The sequence below is a fragment of the Loxodonta africana genome, chromosome 24 (genome assembly GCF_030014295.1).
Source record: "Loxodonta africana isolate mLoxAfr1 chromosome 24, mLoxAfr1.hap2, whole genome shotgun sequence".
Taxonomy (NCBI): Eukaryota; Metazoa; Chordata; class Mammalia; order Proboscidea; family Elephantidae; genus Loxodonta; species Loxodonta africana.
The window spans coordinates 1,533,887-1,556,934 of record NC_087365.1 but is presented as its reverse complement, the minus strand read 5'-3'; positions in this window follow the sequence as shown (position 1 = coordinate 1,556,934).

Here is a 23,048-nt window from a genome sequence, read left to right as displayed (position 1 = left end):
AGTTGTGCATAGGAGAGCTCACATCACACTGAGCAGAAGGATAAGTTAGACGAGTCTGGTAGGACTGAGTTGCAGGTGGATACCAAAACAGAGTTAAAAACACATGACATCCTGGAAGGGTATTCAATCACTCATTCATTCACTTACTCATATTATTGAGCAGCTGTTGTGTGCAAGAAACTGTGCTAGGTGGCCTCTACCAAAGGGAAAAGAGGAAAGATCGACAGTTTTGTGTGTATATGTATGTATGACATGATTATATATGAACTGTATATACATATATGATAAAACAAACATGAATGCTCATGGTATGTAATTGTCCTAAGAGTGTGCAAAGGGATGTTACATGGGAAAGAAAAGCATTTCAGAAGGGTTCCTAGCTGTCAACAAAGCAAAGACGGGTTCGTCAACTAAAGGAAGTCTCTACACTTGCAGGGCGTAATTTGGTCACTAAGCACCACCTGCCCTTTGAGTTCATCCTTCAGCATTAACCCTTTGTCCTCTTCTGAATATCTGTGGCTGGAACCAGGGCACTCTGGATGTGAGGGAATGAACCTCGTTAAATTGTTTCTGCACATCTGGGGCTTGTGACTTATGTATTTGCCAACTCATGTTGCCAGTCATCCATGTGCACCGTGCACTGCAGGAGCCATGGCACACACATAACACATAGTCCTGTGTGGCATGGGTGGAGGGGGTCCACAAACCACTCACAGATGGTGGAAAGTGACAGGGGCCACAATAGAGGGGTAGGGAAAGTGCTACAAACATCGGGAGGGATCAGGGAACTCTTCCAGGAGTCAAGTGTGGGCAGACTTCATGGAGAAGGGTAAGTGGGATTTAGACATGACAGTGGTGAGGGGAGGAGTGAGTGACTTGCCAAGAAGAGGGAACCATAGAATAGACCCAGGAGTGAAACTGGTGGTAAAATTAAGGGGAACATTAGAGCCAGACTTGGAGACCTTGAGTGACAACAAGGGCTCTGAGCTGTACCCTAAAAAGCTGGGGGTTTGTTTGGTGGAGCAGAGTGTCAGATCAGCAATGTTCCAGGCTCTGCAGTCTTATGACCTTGTGGGGGCAGGTGGAGGAGAGGACATGGTATGAGGTGGGTGTAAGGCTCCCTGTGGGCTGAGACTGGGTACAGAATCTGCACAAAGAAGGCTCAGATTTGGGGAGGCTTTGCATTTGTCAAGCCCATCCTCTAAGCTTAAACAGAACATCTGAAGAAGAGCCTAGAATATGAAAAGAAGAAACTATGTCCACGCAGCTTCCAGCATCTTGAGTAACCCATCCTTGGCTCATACCTGACAGGCTGCTCCAGGTTCCTGAGGGGTCACCGAGGGGTCCTGGTTTCTTGTGTTATTTAGACACTAAAAGTAACAAGCTGGATTTCTCTCTCTCTTTTTTTTTTTGTAAAGAAAAAGAAAGGTTTTATTCAGCATATGTTGAAAGAGGAAAAATTGGGAAACGGACAAACATGCTGCCAGAGCCATGTCTGCCCAAGTCCAAGGAATATTACAGACTAAACACAAGTGGGAAAACAGAAAAGCATACTGCCAGAGCCATGTCTGCTTGAATCCAAGGAACTTTACAGAATGATCAGAATATTTAACATTAAAAATGGGTAAAATCATTGAACACTTCACCTTTTCACAGAGTGGCTAAAAAAGTCAAATCACCATTATTCTACATTTTTACCCGCCTTTTTTAATAATCATCGGTACAGGTTTCAATAATGACAGTCAAGAGGGTCTTCACTGGGTCAACAAATCTTAATATTCACTGAATGCTAAAAAAAAAAGATACAAGTGAAAAATAGTGGGTGTTTTGCGCTCTGTTTATGATTTGTTTATCTGAAAGGTTCCCTAAAAGATGCTTTCCAAGATTGTCCTAGCTATTGTCTTTCTACCTTGGGGGCCAGATGATGTGTCCTTGCGAGTCCTTGTGAGTCCAGCTCCAGCTGGGTCACATTCTTTATACTCAAGGACATGGAATAATGGTTCCAATATTATCTCCTAAGTCATTCCCTCCTTTTGATCAGATATTGGACATAATACATCAACGATCAATACCAGGACTTAGTCAGGCTCCTAGATGGTGGCTATGGCAGGCTCTTTAAACTTACAGTGCTGGTTTTCCACCAGATACCATCTGGCTCTTCACCAGAATCTTAAGTAAGAGTGACATTCTCATCAATCACATTGACAAAAAGAGCTGATTCATTGTACATCAGCATTCTAGCCCGAGGCCTTCTTTTGCCTTTTAAGTGTGTAACACAATAGAAGATAAGTTTTATTATCCCTAATACTATTAGGGTGCAGACTAAGAATATTACTATTACTTGCAATACTGATCTCACCTATGTACTTATTCCTGATGGTAACCAACTACATAAATCTTGTGTTTGTAAGGATGTTTAAAGCCAAAAGGACACTCAAAAGACAATGGCCTGTGTGGGTTACTCCAACCTCCAAGACAAATTTCTTAAGGATTTCTCCAGCTCTACTATACCATAAATAGGAATTGAAGCTACCACCCTACCTTGAGTGTTGGACCAGTGGGTTTTCTTCTGACTCTTGTTTTACAATGTGTAACAATTTAACATTATATTTTCAATATTTACTAGCACCATTACTATAAATATCTAAAGGTAATCCTAAAGTTCCCAAAGGCATTTCCCATGCATTTCCCAGGAATCTAAACAAGAGATTGCCCATGTAAATTCACTGTCAGTTGAAAAGGAAACATCTAAACTAGTATACTTGAATCCACCACACAAAAACATATATCCATAAGGAGCACACAAAGTTTGTCTAGAGGAAAAAGAAGGTATAGAAAAATTTGCATGTGACAACAAAGTTTCCATTAGCGAATACATGATTACCAAGATAATAAAGGATGGACCTCTCCTGTTGAATGTCTTCAGTTAATCTCTTTAAAACATACTAAGTAGGGAGGCAGGGCCAAGATGGCTAAATAGACAGACACTACTGCTGAGCCCTCTTACAACAAAGCCCTGAAAAAACAAAGTGAAATGGTTATATTTATGACAATCCAGGAGCCCTGAACATCAAAGGCAAAGTCAAAAAACAGACTGAGCAGCAGGCGGAGGAAGAGAAGGTTCAGAAGCAGAGAGGTGTTACTGGACCTGAATCACCAGGAGCCCTCAGGCACCATTCCAGGGTGTGGCTGGGCGGGGGGGGGGTGGTACTAGCATTCCCCTGCACTTTCCTCAGGGAGAAGCAGCCAGCCGCACAGCTTAATGACATCTACGGAAACAGAAGAACAGAGCTCTTGGCAAAAGCTAAGTATTTGCATATATTTTATCATGCCACCCCCCCCAAGATGGCTTCAGTGGCTATTGATTTCCCTGGGCCTGAGATAGACCCTGTGAGCACCTAGAGCCATCCTCCTACCTTGGAGAAGGAATAAATTCGCAACTGGGGGAAAAGAGAATTTGCCAGCTCTACTAACCGGAGGAGCTCAGGAAAGAAGTGGCTCCTGTTCAAGCATAAACGGTCCATGAACTTTAAGCAAATTTCCCCCCTGCATAGAACTGTGTGGGCCTGTTTCAGGAGAATAGGCCCTTTTTGGCAGACTACAACTGTTTCAGCTGTGCGGTGGAGAGGTGGGTGGTTGATGTTTGACGCTGCTTTGCCTATAAAACAGGGTCCTCACCTACCCACATCAGGGGCCTAAGGACTGGTGGCTCCAATCAGGTCACCCAGGCACTTGTGACAGGAGTCCAAGGATAACTGATACCTCCCAGTCCTTACAACCAAAACTTTGGGTACCCATGGTCTGTCTGCAGAACTCACCCACCTGTACACTCTGGGGAATGGGGATGCACTTTCCTCAAAGACACTTGGGGGTCGATTCTCAGCCCCCTGCCTTATTCCATGCTGCAACCCCCTGGCCCTCTGCTGCAACCAGATACTAGTATCTACACCAATCACACTGCCTCTCTAAGACTGTAGGACAAATCCTGTACCACACACTTGATGACCAGCTACCTGGGCTGAGTTCATACAAGAAAAGTGAATGGACTCCTAGACTGATATACCTAATAACAGCTCTAGCCATTTGGTGGCAGGACGTCAGAGCCTCAAAGGTGAAAATAATCAAGCAAGCTCACTCAAGCAACCCATTTGGGCATATCAAAACAAAGCAAAGCAAGAAGCTATGGGACAGTAAGCAAGCATAAAATAAGCTAATACAATAACTTATAGATGGCTCGGAGACAACAGTCAATATCAAATCACATAAAGAAACAGACCATGATTGCTTCAATAAGCTCCCAAAATGAAAAATCACGGGATCTTCTAGATGAAAGTGTCTTCCTGGAATTACCAGATGCTGAATACAGAAGATTAATATATAGAACCCTTCAATATATCAGGAAGGAAATCAGGCAATATGCAGAACAAGCCAAGGAACACACAGATAAACCAGTTGAAGAGATTTAAAAGGTAATTCAAGAACATAATGAAAAATTTAATAAGCTGGAAAAATCCAAAGACAGACAGCAATGAGAAATTCAGAAGATTAACAATGAAATTACAGAATTAGACAACTCCATAGAAAGTCAGAGGAGCAGAATTGAGCAAGTGCAAGGTAGAATTGGTGAACTTGAAGATAAACCACTTGGCATCAACACATTTGAAAAAAAAAATCAGATAAAAGAATTTTTAAAAAATGAAGAAACCTTAAGAATCATGTGGGACTCTATCAAGAGAAATAACTTATGAGTGATTGGAGTACCAGAACAGGGAGGGATAACAGAAAATACGGAGAGAATTGTTGAAGATTTGTTGGCAGAAAACTTCCCTGATATTGTGAAAGATGAGAAGATATCTATCCAAGATGCTCACCGAACTCCACATAGGGTATATTTTAAAAGAAAGTCATGAAGACGTATTATAATCAAACTTGCCAAAACCAAAGATAAAGAGAGAATTTTAAGAGAAGCTATGGATAAACAAAAAGCCACCTACAAAGGAGAGTCAATAAGAACCTCAGACTACTCGGCAGAAACCATGCAGGCAAGAAGGCAATGGGATGACGTATATAAAGCATTGAAGGAAAAATATTGCCAGCCAAGAACCATATATCCAGTGAAACTGTCTCTCAAATATGAAGGTGAAATTAGGACATTTCCAGATAAACAGAAGTTTAGGGAATTCATAAAAACCAAACCCAAACTACAAGAAATCCTAAAGGGAATACTTTAGTAGGAAATCAATAATATCATGTATCAACCCAAAACTAGAACACTGGTCAGAGCAATCAGAGGTCAACCCAGACAGGGAAATCATTAAAAAAAAAAAAAAATCAAGATAAAAATGCTCAAAATAGGGAAACAGCAATGCTATTATGTAAAAGAAGGCAACAATAAAACAAGAAAGAGAGGCTAAGAAATGTAGTCATAGATCTTTCTTATGGAGATGAAGACAAGTTGATATAAAGAAATAAAAGTTGGGTTTAAACTTAGAAAAACAGGTAACTATAAAGGTAATGACAAAGGAGAAAAACTGCCCTCCTTACCAAAATAAAATACAAGAAAAAAATAGAGACTCAGAAGAAACAAAATCGACAACAACGAATAAGACCAAAAGACAGTATATAAAGATAAACTACTTAGCACAAAAGATTAAGTGAGGAAAGAAACAGTCAATGATACACCTAAGAAGACATCAAAATGACAGCACTAAACTCATACCTAGCCATAATTATGCTGAATGTAAATGGACTAAATGAACCAATAAAGAGACAGAGAGCAGCAGAATGGATAAAAAACACAAGCCATCTACATGCTGCCTACAAGAGACACAAATAAACTAAAACTCAAAGGATGGAAAAAAATATGTCAAGGAAACAACAATCAAAAAAGAGCAGGGGTGGCAAAATTAATTTCTCACAAAATAGACTTTAAAGTTAAGTACACCATAAAGGATAAGGAAGGGCACTGTATAATGATTAAAGGGACAATATACCAGAAGGATATAACCATATTAAATATTTATGCACCCAATGTCAGGTCTGCAACATACATGAAACAAACTCTATCAGCACTGAAAAGTGAGATAGACAGCTCCACAATAAGAGTAGGAGACTTAAACACACCACTTTCGGTGAAGGACACTACATCCAGAAAGAAGCTCAATAAAGACACAGAAGATCTAAATGTCACAATAAACCAATGTGACCTCATAGCTCGTATACAGAACACTCCACCCAACAGCAGCTAGGTATACTTTCTTTTGTAGTGCACATGGAACATTCTCTAGAATAGACCCCATATTAGGTCATAAAGCAAGCCTTAGCAGAATCCAAAACTTCAAAATATTACAAAGCATCTTCTCTGACCATAAAGCAATAAAAGTAGAAATCAACAACAGAAAAAGCAGGGAAAAGAAATCAAACACTTGGAAACTGAACAATACCCTGCTCAAAAAAGACTGGGGTAAAGAGAACGTTAAGGATGGAATAGAGAAATTCATACAACTCAATGAGAATGAAGACACTTCTTATCAGAACCTTTGGGAAACAGAAAAAGCAGTAATCAGAGGTCAATTTATATCAATAAGTGCACACATCCAAAAAGAAAGGGCCAAAATCAAAGAATCATCCCGACCTTTTGAATAAACAGAGAGAGCAACAAAAGAAATCCTCGGAGCAATAGAACGTAAAAAAAAAAAAAAAAAAAGAAATCCTCAGGCACCAGGAGAAAAAAAAACGATAAAAATTAGAGCAGAAATAAATAAAATAGAAAACAGAAAAATAGTTGAAAGAATTAACAGGACAAAAGGCTGGCTCTGTGAAAAAATCAACAAAATTGATAAACCATTGGCCAAACTGACAAAAAGAAAAACAGGAGAGGAAGCAAATAACCCGAATAAGAAATGAGATGGTCAATATTACAACAGACCCAACTCAAATTAAAAGAATCATGAGATTACTTCGAAAGATTATACTCTAACAAATTTGAAAACCAAGAAGAAATGGATGAATTCCTAGAAACACACTACCTACCTAAACTAACACAGAGGTAGAACAACTAAATAGGCCCATAACAAAAAAAGAGATTGAAAAGGTAAACAAAAAATCTCCTCTCCCCCCACCCCCCAACCCCGAAAAAAACACTCCCTTGCCTGGACAGCTTCACTGCAGGGTTCTACCAAACTTTCGGAGAAGAGTTAACACCACTACTACTAAAGGTATTTCAGAGCATAGAAAAGGACAGAATACTCCCAAACTCATTCTATGAAGCCAGCATATCCCTGATACCAAAACCAGGTAAAAGGTAAAGACACCACAAAAAAAAAGAGAAAATTACAGACCTATATCCCTCATGAACCTAGATGCAAAAATCCTCAACAAAATTCTAGCCAACAGAATTCAACAACATATCAAAAAAATAATTCACCGTGACCAAGTGGGAGTCATCCCAGGTATGGATGGATGGTTCAACATTAGAAAAACAATTAATGTAATCCATTGTATAAACAAAAGACAAGAATAACATGATTTTATCGATTAATACAGAAATGGCATTTGACAAAGTTCAACACCTATTCAGGATAAAAACTCTCAGCAAAATAGGAATAGAAGGAAAATTCCTCAACATAATAAAGGGCATTTATACAAAGCCAATGGCCAACAGCATCCTAAATGAAGAGAGTCTGAAAGCATTGCCATTGAGATCGGGAACCAGACAAGGATGCCCTTTATCACTACTCTTATTCAACATTGCGCTGGAGGTCTTAGCCAGAGTAATTAGGCTAGATAAAGAAATAAAGGGCATCCAGATTGGCAAGGAAGACGTCAAAGTATCTCTATTTGCAGATTACTTGATTTTATACTCAGAAAACCCTGAGGAATCCTCCAGAAAACTACTGAAACTAATAGAAGAGTTCAGCAGAGTATCGGGATACAGGATAAACATACAAAAATCAGTTGGATTGGTCTACACCAAAAAAAAGAATATTGGAGAGGAAATCACCAAATCAATACCATTTACAGTAGCCCCCAAGAAGATAAAATACTTAGGAATAAACCTTACCAGAGATGTAAAAGACTTATACAAAGGAAACTAAAAGAAACTACTGCAAGAAACCAAAAGAGACCTACATAAGTGGAAAAACATACCTTGCTTATGGATAGGAAGACTTAACACTGTAAAAATGTCTATTCCACCAAAAGCGATCTAAAGATACAGTGCAATTCCAATCCAAATTCCAATGGCTTTTTTTAATGAGGTGGAAAAACAAATCACCAACTTCATAAGGAAGGGAAAGAGGCCCCAGATAAGTAAAGCATTACTGAAAAAGAAGAACAAAGTGGGAGCTCTCGCTCCACCTGATTTTAGAACCTATTTTACTGCCAGAGTAGTCAAAACAGCCTTGTACAGCTGCAACAACAGATACATAGACCAATGGAACAGAATTGAGAATCCAGACATAAATCCATCCACATATGAGCAGCTGATATTTCACAAAGACCCAAAGTCAGTTTAATGGGGAAAAGACAGTCTTTTTAACAAATGGTGCTGGCATAACTGGATATCCATTTGCAAAAAAAGGATACAAGACTCATACCTCACACCATGCACAAAAACGAACTCAAAATGGATCAAAGACCTAAACATAAAATCTAAAATGTTAAATATCATGGAGGAAAAAGTAGGAACAACACTAGGAGCCCTAATACATGGCGTAAACAGTGTACAAAACGTTACTAACAATGCAGAAGAGAAACCAGATAACTGGGAGCTCCTAAAAAATCAAACACCTATGCTCATCCAAAGACTTCACCAAAAAAGTAAAAAGATTACCTACAGACTGGGAAAAGGTTTTTAGCTATGACATTTCTGATCAGCACCTGATCTCTAAAATCTACATGATACTGCAAAAACTCAACTACAAAAAGACAAATAACCCAATTAAAAAATGGGAAAAAGATATGAACAGGTATGTCCCTAAAGAAGACAGTCAGGTAGCTAACAGATACATGAGGAAATGCTCACGATCATTAGCTATTAGAAAAATGCAGATCAAAACTACAATGAGATTCCATCTCACTCCAACAAGGCTGGCATTAATCCAAAAAACACAAAGTAATAAATGTTGGAGAGGTTGTAAAGAGACTGGAACACTTATACACTGCTAGTGGGAATATAAAATGGTACAATCATTTTGGAAACTGACTTGGCGTTTCCTTTAAAAACTAGATAAAAATCTACCATACAATCCAGCAATCCCACTCCTTGGAATATATCCTAGAGAAATAAGAGCCTTTACAAGAACAGATATATGCATACCCATGTTCACTGCAGCACTGTTTACAATAGCAAAAAGATGGAAGCAACTGAGGTGCCCATCAACGGATGAATGGATGAATGAATTCTGGTATATTCACACAATAGAATACTACACATCGATAAAGAACAGTGATGAATCTGTGAAACATTTCATAATATAGAGGAATCTGGAAGGCATTATGCTAAGTGAAATTAGTTAGTAGCAAAAGGACAAATATTGTATGAGACCACTATTGCAAGAACTCAATAAATAGTTTAAACGGAGAAGAAAATATTCTTTGATGGTTATGAGATGGGGGAGGGAAGGAGAGACAGAAAGGGGAAGATCTATTTTAGTAGATAAGATCTATTTTAGGTGAAGACAACACACAGTACAGGAGAGGTCAGCACAACTGGACTAAACCAAAAGCAAAGAAGTTTCCTGAATAAACTGAACGTTTCGAAGGCCAGTGTAGCAGGGGTGGGGTTTGAGAACCATAGTTTCGGGGGTCCTCTAAGTCAATAGGCATAATAAAAACTATTAAGAAAAAATTCTGCATATAACTTTGGAGAGTGTCATGTGGGGTCTTAAACGCTTGCAAGTGGCCATCTAAAATGCATCAATTGATCTCAACCCACCTGGAGCAAAGAAGAATGAAGAACACCAAAGACACAAGGTAATTATAAGCCCAAGAGACAGAAAGGGCCTTATAAACCAGAGCCTACATCAGCCTGAGACCAGAAGAACTAGAAGGTGCCCGGCTACAGCCGATGACTGCCCTGACATGGAACACAACAGAGAACTCCTGAGGGCGCAGGAGAGCAGTGGGATGCAGACCCCAAATTCACGTAAAAACACCAGTCTTAATGATCTGACTGAGAGTAGAAGGACCCCAGTGCTCATGGTCCCCAGAGCATGTGTTAGCCCCCGACAGGAATCATTCCCAAAGCCAACTCTTCAGACAGGGATTGGACTGGACAATGGGGTAGAAAATGATACTGGTGAAGAATGAGCTAATATGGATCAAGTAGACACATGAGACTATGTTGGCATCTCCTATCTGGAGGGGAGATAAGAGGACAGAGGGTGTCAGAAGCTGGCTGAATGGACATGAAAAGAGAGAGTGGAGGGAATGGGTGTGCTGCCTCATTAGGTGGAGAGCAATTAGGAGTACATCACAAGGTGTATATAAGTTTTTGTATGAGAGACTGACTTGATTTGTAAACTTTCACTTAAAGCACAATAAAAAAAAAATCAATAAAATAAAACAGCATACTAAGTACTCTTTCCAAGGGCAAGCTGCCCCTTCCCGGTTTACCTATTAACAGTCATGGGTCACTTTCTCAGAAGCAAAAGTGGAACCTAAGACAAAATGAAGTCTGAGCCATGAGGTCAATCTCCTCTGAGAACCTGGTTTCTTTAAGACACATAAATTTCTGCATAAGGGGTGACAGTTTGATTACAAACATTAGATAGGTATTTCCTACAACATTGTCTTGAAGACTAATTAAAATAATTACTGATTTACCCTAAACATTTTTTAGCTCCCAGTCTGAGGTTTGGAGTCAGTTTCCCAAAACAGACTGAATTCCTTAAATAAACACAATTCCCAGAGCAAAAGTGTCTTACCAGTGTATCTGGATCATTGTTTGACTCAAAAGTGACTTCACGAACCAGTTTTTTTCCCTCAAAGTTCAAGATTCAAAATGACACCTAAAGTCAATGGCCTGTGTGGGTTACCCAACCTCCATGAAAGCCAGAAATCTGGGTTCCAGAAGAGTTATGACTCTTTCATGGTTTCCTCCTTTGTATCATGATCCTACTATAGAGTCTTTGATCCAAAACATTCAATGATGGTAGTTGGGCACCATCTGGCTTTTAAGGTACCAGTCACCGTACAGCAAATTTGAAAGTAGAACAGAAATGCTAACAATAATATTAGGCCAATTGTGTGAAATACCCAATGAAACCATGACCCTAAGGTCTTTGAACTAAGGAAACAAATCTTATGAGGTGTTTGTTTATACATATGCAGCAACAGTAATTGCTTTTCATGTGCCTCAGCAGCAACTACATTCTGCAATACCTCAGATCTCATATTCATGTAAACATAGCAACATTTATCTATTAAAGCACAAAATGTTCCTTGAGAGACTAAGAGGAGATCTAATGCTGTTCTATTTTGTAAAATCATAGCTCACACTTCAGACACTTATCTGGTTATGATAGTTACAACTTCACTAAGTTTACCAACAGAAACTTTTAATTCAAGAGTTATAATATCTAAATCCATTAGTTAGATAATTTAGGAGAAAGGAGGAAATGTTTTCTTATATCCAGAAAGTAAGACCTTAAAACATCAGCAATATTCCCACATAAAACCCGCAGTAATCTTTTCATTTACTCAGTCTCATGTAGTTAATTTCTGTTCCACATGAATCAAGATCAGCCACAATCTGTGCACCCACCAGCTTATCCATACGAGTTCCAGAAATCTTGCAAATACATTATAGTCCATCTTTTTGTTGAGATATTTTGGTCAAACTTTTTCAGCAAATCAGCAAAATAAAAACTTATCTGCAGGTTGCAAAACTTAATATGGCCATGATTAATTTATAAAAATAATACTCTTAAAAGAGAAAGACCTAATAGAAACTAATTGCAAGTGTAATGCAAAGCCAAATACATTAAGTCAGTTAAAAAAAAAAAAAAACTTTGGCTAAAAATACTTCTAAATACAATGATTAACCTTATTTTCATAGAGCTTCAGATATAATACATAATAATCTTGAGGCACAACACCATATAGTCAGAATATACCAAGAAGAACCAAGATTGTCAATTTCCTAAATAGGTGAATAGTAAAAAAAAAAAAAAAAAAACTTAATAGGTTAATGATGTGAATTTCCCAATCAAACCATTGGCTTTGATGATGCAAGATTAAAAAATAAAGTTGCGACCAAGCTAGCAATGAAGAAACAATAATAAAATTATGACACACTATTATGTGTTTATTGTCTAATATTAGGCAAAAGCATAAGAGGAAATACATATAAATTTTAACCCAAAGAGAATCAGGTGCTTCTCTTAATTTTGGTAACATGTTTCATGTTATTTATAACATATTAAATAAATCTTTTTAGCACTTTCATAAAAAAAAAATTGTGACTTTCCATGAAATTTCGAGTTGTCAGGAGCTTATTATAGGTCACTAAGGAACAATTCTTATTTAACCAAAAACCTTAAAGGTAAAAAACTTAGCTTTTTTTTTTAAACCATGTGGCTTGGTTTTCAAGTCAGGAATCGTATTCTAATGAGATCAGACCTTTGCCTTTGAAACGGATTACACAAAGGATAAATTAACTCTTCAACTCAGTAATCAAAGAAAACTTTGTTGTTTTAACAGCAAGAAACCAATTCTTTGTTTTATATGCTATTTAACATTAAAAACCTGTTGCCATCGGGTCTTGTCTCCACAGGACAAAGTAGAAGAGCCCAACAGGGTTTTCCGGGAGTGGCTGGCAGATTCAAACATCCAGCCCTTTTGGTTAGCAGCCAAATGCTTAATCATTGCACCACCAGGGCTCCTATTTAACATTGAAGCTCCTAAAAATCTCATAAATTAAACCATTAAACTTTATCGTATAGTGGTTAAGAACTTGGCTGTTAACCAAAAGGTCAGCAACTCGAATCTACCAGCCACTCCCCAGAAACCCATAGGGCAGTTTCATTCTATCCCACAGGGTTGCCATGGGTCAGATTCAACTCCACAGCAACTTTTTTTTTTTTTGACAGATAAAACTTTTGACCACATCAGATAAATTTCTTTTAATAAACCATTTAAACATTATCTTTGTTGCATATCTTTTATAGTACATCCCTTAAATGGCAAAAAAATGAACACACTCACTGGCAGATTTAAATATATATATGTGTATATGCGTGTATATACATCCTTTCTCTGGGGCATAAAAATCAAAAGTATATGAACTTAAGTTATGACAAATATCTATTAACTCAATTTAATATCGGTAAGTTATCTAAAAGTTCCTGGAAATTATTTTAAACCTGTGCACAGTGAAACATAACTGCAGTTGAAACAAAGTTTGTTTAAACATTTCAAGTTTTCATTCAACTTTTACTATTCCCTGTATTTTTCCCAATCCAATTTTAGCTCTTTAAGATTTAATCAATAGGCTTTGGAAATCACAAAGTCTTTGCTCAGCTGACCAATTCATTGATATGGCTATAATCTTAAGTCTCTCGCTACGGTTGGAAACATTTTTCCAGGTCATTTCAGATGTGTCTCATCTTAATTTCTATTTTTTTTTTATAGCTTTTTATAGTTCCCTTACAATAGAGAGAACTCGTTTACAATTCCTTTATGATTGGAATCCACCAAATTTCTGATAACTATATAAAAAAAAAAGTAGAACAGTAATTTTTTTTCTTTTTTCTTTTTTTGGTCTAGAAAGGTCTCCACCCCACCCCTTTGGAAGGGGTCATTCAAAAGCTTCCCTGGAGCTATATGACCTCAGAGACTGAGGGCCCAGGGAGGCCTGATCTTGCCCAGCCCTCTTTCTCTTTTTAACTCATGGTAGAAGGCAAGATTAGGCCATTCCACTTCATTTACACATGCTTAAATTGAACTAGGCATTTTGAAAGGCAAAAGATAACTAATTTCTTTCCCTTTTACTATTCTCTTGGTAAGCAGTTTTGCTTTCTCTTTATCACAACCTTTTATCTACCCAGTAAATACCAAAGCACTTCAGCAATTTTTTTCTAGCCTTGTCCTATGCCTCCTTTTTCCCACCCTGGAACTATTAGTTTTACTTAAAGACAAAATTATCCTTTTTCCTTAAATAAAACATGTTTCATATATCTAGCTTAAGTTACTTAGAAAGCTTTTCCTTTTAAGGTTGACATAAACATTCCTTTTCAAAGCCTTGTTATGTCAATCAAAATAAACAACCTATTCTTCTTTTACCGCATCTTTTCAAAAGGCCAATTTATATCAAATCTTCTCCAAGTAGCTACTAAAAGTCTAAATTGTAAGACAGACACAATATACAGTTTTTCTTTGGATGAGGAAAAAGCTGCGGTTCTAAAACCAGCAACTGTCAGCCATAGCCTCCTACCTGATACAAGACAGAAATTTAGACACAGTGCTCTAGACCAGAAGCAAGCTCTCAGGACAAAATGAGACAAAAAGACCACATAAACTCACCATCCAATACCACACAAACCAAGGATATGGGGACCCTAGCTTCTTAAAGTGTGTACAGCAATTTTTGGTAATATCAACTCAAAAGAAAAAACAGGTTCTAGATAAAACTTATTAACTTGCCAGATTCTCAGATGGAGGAATATTAGGCCTTTTGACAAAACCCGAGAAATAAGCAAAAGTTCCCCAAAAAGGAAAAGACAACACAAATTGAAACTCATTTTCCCAAAGTGGTCACTGAAATTACAAATTACTTCTAGTGTATTCAGTTTATAGTGTTTTAAAAATATGAACCCAAAACCAGTGTCTTGGGGTGGGGGTGGGGGCTGAGAGTCGAGGCTCTTTTACTAAAGATGTTAAACTCTAAAGATCAAGCTTTTGGTGTCCTTCTTTTTTTTTTTAATTTTTATTGTGTTTTAAGTGAAAGTTTACAAATCAAGTAAGTCTCACACAAAAACTTATATACACCTTGCTACATGTTCTCATTCACTCTCCCCTTAAAGAGACAGCCAGCTCCCTACATAGACTCTCTCTATTCGTGTCCATATCGCCAGCTTCTAACCCCATCTACCCTCTCATCTCCCCCCCAGGCAGGAGATGCCAACATAGTCTCAAGTGTCCACCTAAACCAAGAAGCTCACTCTTCACCAGCATACCTCTCCATCCCATTGTCCAGTCCAATCCCCGTCTGAAGAGTTGGCTTTGGGGATAGTTCCTGTCCTGGGCCAACTGAAGGTCTGGGGAACATGATCACCGGGGTGCCTCTAGTCTGAGTCAGACCATTCAGTCTGGTCTTTCTACGAGAAGTTGGGGTCTGCATCCCACTGTTCTCCTGCTCCCTCAGGGGTTCTCTGTTGTGTTCCCTGTCAGGGCAGTCATCAGTTGTAGCCGGGCACCATCTAGCTCTTCTGGTCTCAGGCTGATGTAATCTCTGGTTTATGTGTCCCTTTCTGTCTCTTGAGCTCGTAATTACCTTGTGTCCTTTGTGTTCTTCATTCTCCTTTGGTGCAGGTGGGTTGAAGCCAGCATCTTAGATGGCTGCTTGCTAGCATTTAAGACCCCAGATGCCAGTCTCCAAAGTGGGATGCAGAATGTCTTCTTAATAGATTTTATTATGCTAATTGACTTAGATGACCCCGGAAACCATGGTCCCCAAAACCCTGCCCCTGCTACTCTGGCCTTTGAAACATTCAGTTTATTCAGGAAACTTCTTTTCTTTTGGTTTAGTCCAGTTGTGCTGACCTCTCCTGTATTGTGTGTTGTCTTGCCCGTCACCTAAAGTAGTTCTTATCTACCATCTAATTAGTGAATACCCTTCTTCCACCCTCTCTCCCAACCCCCTCTCGAAACCTTCAAAGAATATTTTCTTCTGTTTAAACTATTTCTTGAGTTCTTATAATAGTGGACTCATGAAATATTTCTCCTTTTGCAACTGACTAATTTCACTCAGCATAATGCCTTCCAGATTCCTTCATGTTATGAAATGCTTCACAGATTCATCACTGTTCTTTATCAATAGTATTCTGTTGTATGAGTATTCCATAATTTCTTTAACCATTCATCCATTGATGGACATCTTGGTTGTGTCCATCTTTTTGCTATTGTAAATAGTGTTGAAATGAACATGGGTATGCATACATCTGTTTGTGTAAAGGCTTTTATGTCTCTACGATATATTCCAAGGTATGGGATTACTGGATCATACGGTAGTTCTATTTCTAGCTTTTTAAGGAAGTGCCAAATTTATTTCAGTTCTGACCCATTGGTCCATGTATCTGTTGTTGTACCTGTACCAGGCTGTTTTGACTACTGTGGCAGTATAATAGTTTCTAAAATCAGGTAGAGTAGGCCTCCCGCTTTGTTGTTCTTTTTCAGTAATGCTTTACTTATCTGGGGCCACTTTCCCTTCCATACGAAGTTGGTGATTTTTTTCTCCATTTCATTAAAATATGTCATTGGAATTTGGATCAGAATTGCACTAAATCTCTAGATCGCTTTTGGTAGAATAGACATTTTTATAATGTTAAGTCTTCCTATCCATGAGCAAGGTATGTTTTTCCACTTATGTGGGTCCTTTTGGTTTCTTACATAAGTGTTTTGTAGTTTTCTTTGTATAAGTCTGTTACATCTCTGGTTAGATTTATTCCTAAGTATTTTATCTTCTTGGGGGCTACTGTAAATGCTATTGATTTGGTGATTACCTCTTCGATGTTCTTTTTGTTGGTGTAGAGGAATCCAACTGGTTTTTGTATGTTTATGGTGTATCCTGATACTCTGCTGAACTCTTCTATTAGTTTCAGTAGTTTTCTTGAAGATTCCTTAGGATTTTCTGTGTATAAGATCATGTCGTGGGCAAATAGAGATACTTTGACTTCTTCCTTGCCAATCTGGATGCGCTTTATTTCTTTATCTATCCTAATTGCTCTGGATAGGACCTCCAGCACAATGTTGAATGAGAGTGGTGTCTGGTTCCTGATCTCAAGGGCAATGCTTTCAGATTCTCTCCATTTAGGATGATGTTGGCTATTGGTTTTTTATAAATGCCCTTTATTATCTTGAGGGATTTCCCTTCTATTCCTATTTTGATGAGAGTTTTTATCATGAATGGGTGTTGTACTTTGTCAAATGCCTTCCCTGCATTATTTCATAAAATCATGTGATTCCTGTCTTTTGTTTTCTTTATATGATGGATTAGCTTGTTTTTCTAATGTTGAACCATCCCTGCGTACCTGGTGTGAATCCCACTTGGTCATGGTGAATTATTTTTTTGATATGTTGTTGAATTCTGTTGACTAGAATTTTGTTGAGGATTTTTGCATCTAAGTTCATGAGGTGTCTTTACCTGGTTTTTGTACCAGGAATATGCTGGCTTCATAGAATGAGTTTGACAGTATTCCGTCCTTTTCTATGCTCTGAAATACCTTTAATAGTAGTGGTGTTAACTCTTCTCTGAAAGTTTGGTAGAACCCTGCAGTGAAGGCGTCTGGGTCAGGGTTTTTTTTTGTTGTTATTGGGAGTTTTTTGTTTACCTTTTCAGTCTCTTCTTATGGGTCTATTTAGTTGTTCTACCTCTGTTTGTGTTAGTTTAGGTAGGTAGTGTGTTTCTAGGAATTCATCCATTTCTTCTTGGTTTTCAAATTTGTTAGAGTACAATCTTTGGAAGTAATCTGATATGATTCTTTTAATTTGAGTTGGGTCTGTTGTAATATTGACCGTCTCATTTCTTATTCAGGTTATTTGCTCCCTCTTCTGTTTTTCTTTTGTCAGTTTGGCCAATGGTTTATCAATTTTGTTAATTTTTTCAAAGAACCAGCTTATGGTCTTGTTAATTTTTCAATTGTTTTTCTGTTTTCTATTTCATTTAGTTCTGCTCTAATTTTTATTATTTGTTTTCTTCTGGTGCCTAAGAGTTTCTTTTGTTGCCCTCTGTTTGTTCAAGTGGTAGGGATAATTCTTTGATTTTGGTTATTTCTTCTGTCTGTATGTGTGCATTTATTGATATAAATTGACCTTTGAACACTGCTTTCGCTGTTTTCCAAGGTTCTGATATGAAGTGTTTTTATTCTCATTTTTTCTGTGAAGTTCTTTATTCCATCCTTAATGTCTACTATAATCCAGTCTTTTTTCAGCAGGGTATTGTTCAGTTTCCATATGCTTGATTTCTTTTCCCTGCTTTTTCGGTTACTGATTTCTACTTTTATGGCCTTATGGGCAGAGAAAATGCTTTATAATACTTCAGTGTTTGGGATTCTGTTAAGGCTTGCTTTATGACGTAATATGTGGTATATTGTAAAGAATGTTCCATGTGCACTAGAAAAGAAAATATACTTGGCTGCTGTTCGGTGGAGCATTCTGTATATGTCCATGAGGTCAAGTTGGTTTATTGTGGCATTAAATCTTCCTCGTTTTTATTGAGCTTCTTTCTGGGTGTCCTGTCCTTCACCGAAAGTGGTGTGTTGAAGTCTCCTACTCTTATTGTGGAGCTGTCTATCTCATTTTTCAATGCTGATAGAGTTTGTTTTATGTATCTTGCAGCCCTGTCGTTGGGTGCATAAATATTTAATATGGTCATAACTTCTTGGTATATTGTCCCTTTAATCATTTTGTAGTGTCCTTCCTTATCCTTTCTGATAGATTTAACTTTAAAGTCTGTTTTGTCAGAAATTAATGTTGCCACTTCTGCTCTTTTTTGATTGTTGTTTGTTTGATATATTTTTTTCTATCCTTTGAGTTTTAGTTTGTTTGTATCTCAAAGTCTAAGTTGTGTCTCTTGTAGGCAGCATATAGACGGATCAAGTTTTTTAATCCATTCTGCCACTCTCTGTCTCTTTATTGGTGCATTTAGTCCATTTACATTCAGCATAATTATGGATAAGTATGAGTTTAGTACTACCATTTTGATGTCTTTTTTTGTGTGTTGTTGACAGTTTCTTTTTCCCACTTAATTTTATGTGCTGAATAGATTATCTTTATATATTGCCCTTTACTCATATTCATTGTTGTTGATTTTGTTTCTGCTGAGTCTCTATTTTTTTCTTGTATTTTATTTTGATGTGTAGGATAGTTTGTCTCCTTTGTGGTTATGTTATTATTTACTTCTGTTTTTCTGAATTGAAACCTAACTTTTATTTCTTTGTATCTCCTTGACTTCCTCTCCATGTGCAAGATCTATGTCTATATTTCTCAGGCCCTCTTTATTTTTTGTAATGTTGTTTTCTTTTACATAACATTGCTGTTTCCCCGTTTTGAACATTTTTTTATCTTGATTTATTTCTGTGATTTCCCTGTCTAGGTTGACCTTTGATTGCTCTACCCAGTGTTCTTAGTCTTGGGTAGATACCTGATATTATTGATTTTCTAACCAAAGAACTCCCTTTAGTATTTCTTATAGTTTTGGTTTGGTTTTTCAAATTCCCTAAACTTCTGTTTAACTGGAAATGTCCTATTTTCGCCTTCATATATGAGAGACAGTTTTGCTGGATATAAGATTCTTGGCTAGCAATTTTTCTCCTTCAATTTTTTGTATAAGTTATCCCATTACCTTCTTGCCTGTGTGATTTCTGCTGAGTAGTCTGATCTTATTCTTATTGACTCTCTTTTGTAGGTGACTTTTTGTTTATCCCTAGCTGCTCTTAAAATCCTCTCTTTATCATTGGTTTTGGCAAGTTTGATTATAATATGTCTTGGTGACTTTCTTTTAATATCTACCTTATATGGGGTTTGATGAGCATCTTGGATAGATACCTTTGCATCTTACACAATAGCGGGGAAGTTTTCTGCCAAAAAATCTTCAACAATTCTCTCTGTATTTTCTTTTATCCCTCCATGTTCTGGTACTCCAATCACTCGTAGGTTATTTCTCTTGGTAGAATCCCACACGATTCTTAAGGTTTCTTCATTTTTTTGAATTCTTTTATCTGATTTTCTCCAAATATATTAGTGCCAAGTGCTTTATCTTCGAGTTCAGAAATTCTGCCTTCCACTTGCTCAGTTCTGCTCCTCTCACTTTCCTTTGAGCTGTCTACTTCCAGCTTATTAAATTTTTCCTTAATTTCCTGAATAACCTTTTTAATTTATTCAATTGCTTTGTCTGTGTGTTCCTTGGCTTGTTCTGTGTATTGTCTGATTTCCTTCCTGATGTCTTGAAGGGTTCTATTTATTAATCTTTTGTATTCTGCTTCTGGTAATTCCAGAAAGGCACTTTCATCTAGACGTTCCTTTGATTCTTCGTTTTGAGAACATGTTGAGGCAATCATGGTCTGTTTCTTTATGTGACTTGATATTGACTGTTGTCTCTGAGCCATCTATAAGTTATTGTATGAGTTTATTTTATGTTTGCTCACTGTGTCGCAGCTTCTTGCTTCATTTTTTTTTTTAATTTTTATTAAGCTTCAAGTGAACATTTACCATTCCAATCAGTCTGTCACATGTAGGTTTACATACATCTTACTCCCTTCTCCCACTTGCTCTCCCCCTATTGAGTCAGCCCTTACAGTCTCTCGTTTCGTGCCAATTTTGCCATCTTCCCTCTCTCTCTATCTTCCCATCCCCCCACCAGTCAAGAGTTGCCTACACACTCTCCCGTGTCCACCTGATTTAATTAGCTCACTCTTCATCAGCATCTCTCTCCCCCCCACTGACCAGTCCTTTTCATGCCTGATGATTTGTCTTCGGGGATGATTCCTGTCCTGTGCCATCAGAAGTTCTGGGGAGCATTGTCTCTGGGATTCCTCTAGTTGCAATCATACCATTAGGTGTGGTCTTTTAGTGAGAATTTGGGGTCTGTATCCCATTGGTCTCCTGCTCCCTCAGGAGTTGTCTGTTGTGCTCCCTGACAGGACAGACATCGATTGTGGCTGGGCACCAACTAGTTCTTCTTGTCTCAGGATAATGTAGGTCTCTGGTTCATGTGGCCCTTTCTGTCTCTTGGGTTCTTAGTTGTCGTGTGACCTTGGTGTTCTTCCTTTGCCTTTGCTCCAGGTGGGTTGAGACCAATTAATGTATTTTAGATGGCCGCTTGTTGGCATTTAGGACCCCAGGAGCCACAATTCAAAGTGGGATGCAGAGTGTTTTCATAATAGAATTGTTTTGCCCATTGACTTAGAAGTCCCCTCAAACCAAGTTCCCCAGACCCCAGCCCCTGCTTCACTGACCTTTGAAGCTTTCATTTTATCCCGGAAACCTCTTTGCTTTTAATCCAGTCCAATTAGGCTGACCTTCCTTGTTTTGAGTGTTGTCTTTCCCTTCACCCAAAGCAGTTCTTATCTACAGATTGATCAATAAAAAGCCCTCTCCCTCCCTCCCTCCCCCCTTTGTAACCACAAAAGTATGTGTTCTCCGTTTTTTCTATTTCTCAACATCTTATAATAGTGGTCTTATACAATATTTGTCCCTTTGCTACTGACTCATTTCGCTCAGCATAATGCCTTCCAGATTCCTCCATGTTATGAAATTTTTCAGAGATTCGTCATTGTTCTTTATCGATGCGTAGTATTCCATTGTGTGAATATACCACAATTTATTCACCCATTCGTCCGTTGATGGACATCTTGGTTGCTTCCAGCTTTTTGCTATTGTAAACAGAGCTGCAATAAATATGGGTGTGCATATATCTGTTTGTGTGAAGGCTCTTGTATCTCTACGGTATACTCCGAGGAGTGGGATTTCTGGGTTGTATGGTAGTTCTATTTCTAACTGTTTAAGATAACGCCAGGTGGATTTCCAAAGTAGTTGTACCATTTTACAATCCCACCAGCAGTGTATGAGAGTTCCAATCTCTCCGCAGCCTCTCCAACATTTATTATTTTGTGTTTTTTGGATTAATGCCAGTCTAGTTGGTGTCAGATGGAATCTCATCGTAGTTTTAATTTGCATTTCTCTAATGGCTAATGATCGGGAGCATTTTCTCATGCATCTATCTGTTGGCTGCCTGAATATCTTCTTTAGTGAAATGTGTGTTCATATCCTTTGCCCACTTCTTGATTGGGTTGTTTGTCTTTTTGTGGTTGAGTTTTGACAGAATCATGTAGATTTTAGAGATCAGGCACTGGTCTGAGATGTCATAGCTGAATATTCTTTCCCAGTCTGTAGGTGGTCTTTTTACTCTTTTGGTGAAGTCTTTAGATGAGCATAGGTGTTTGATTTTTAGGAGCTCCCAGTTATCTGGTTTCTCTTCATCATTTTTGGTAATGTTTTGTATTCTGTTTATGCCCTGTATTAGAGCTCCTAAGGTCGTCCCTATTTTTTCTTCCATGATCTTTATCGTTTTAGTCTTTATGTTTAGGTCTTTGATCCACTTGGAGTTAGTTTTTGTGCATGGTGTGAGGTATGGGTCCTGTTTCATTCTTTTGCAAATGGCTATCCAGTTATACCAGCACCATTTGTTAAAAAGACTATCTTTTCCCCAACTGACTGACACTGGGCCTTTGTCAAATATCAGCTGCTCATATGTGGATGGATTTATATCTAGATTCTCAATTCTGTTCCATTGGTCTATGTGCCTGTTTTTGTACCAGTACCAGGCTGTTTTGACTACTGTAGCTATATAATAGGTTCTGAAATCAGGTAGGGTGAGGCCTCCCACTTTCTTCTTCTCTTTCAGTAATGCTTTGCTTATCCGGGGGTTCTTTCCCTTCCATATGAAATTAGTGATTTGTTTCTCTATCCCCTTAAAATATGACATTGGTATTTGGATTGGAAGTGCGTTATATGTATAAATGGCTTTTGGTAGAATAGACATTTTTAGTATGTTAAGTCTTCCTATCCATGAGCAGGGTATGTTTTTCCACTTAAGTATGTCCTTTTGAATTTCTTGTAGCAGAGTTTTATAGTTTTCTTTGTATAGGTCTTTTACATCCTTGGTAAGATTTATTCCTAAGTATTTTATCTTCTTGGGGGCTACTGTGAATGGTATTGATTTGGTTATTTCCTCTTCGGTGTTCTTTTTGTTGATGTAGAGGAATCCAAGTGATTTTTGTATGTTTATTTTATAACCTGAGACTCTGCCAAACTCTTCTATTAGTTTC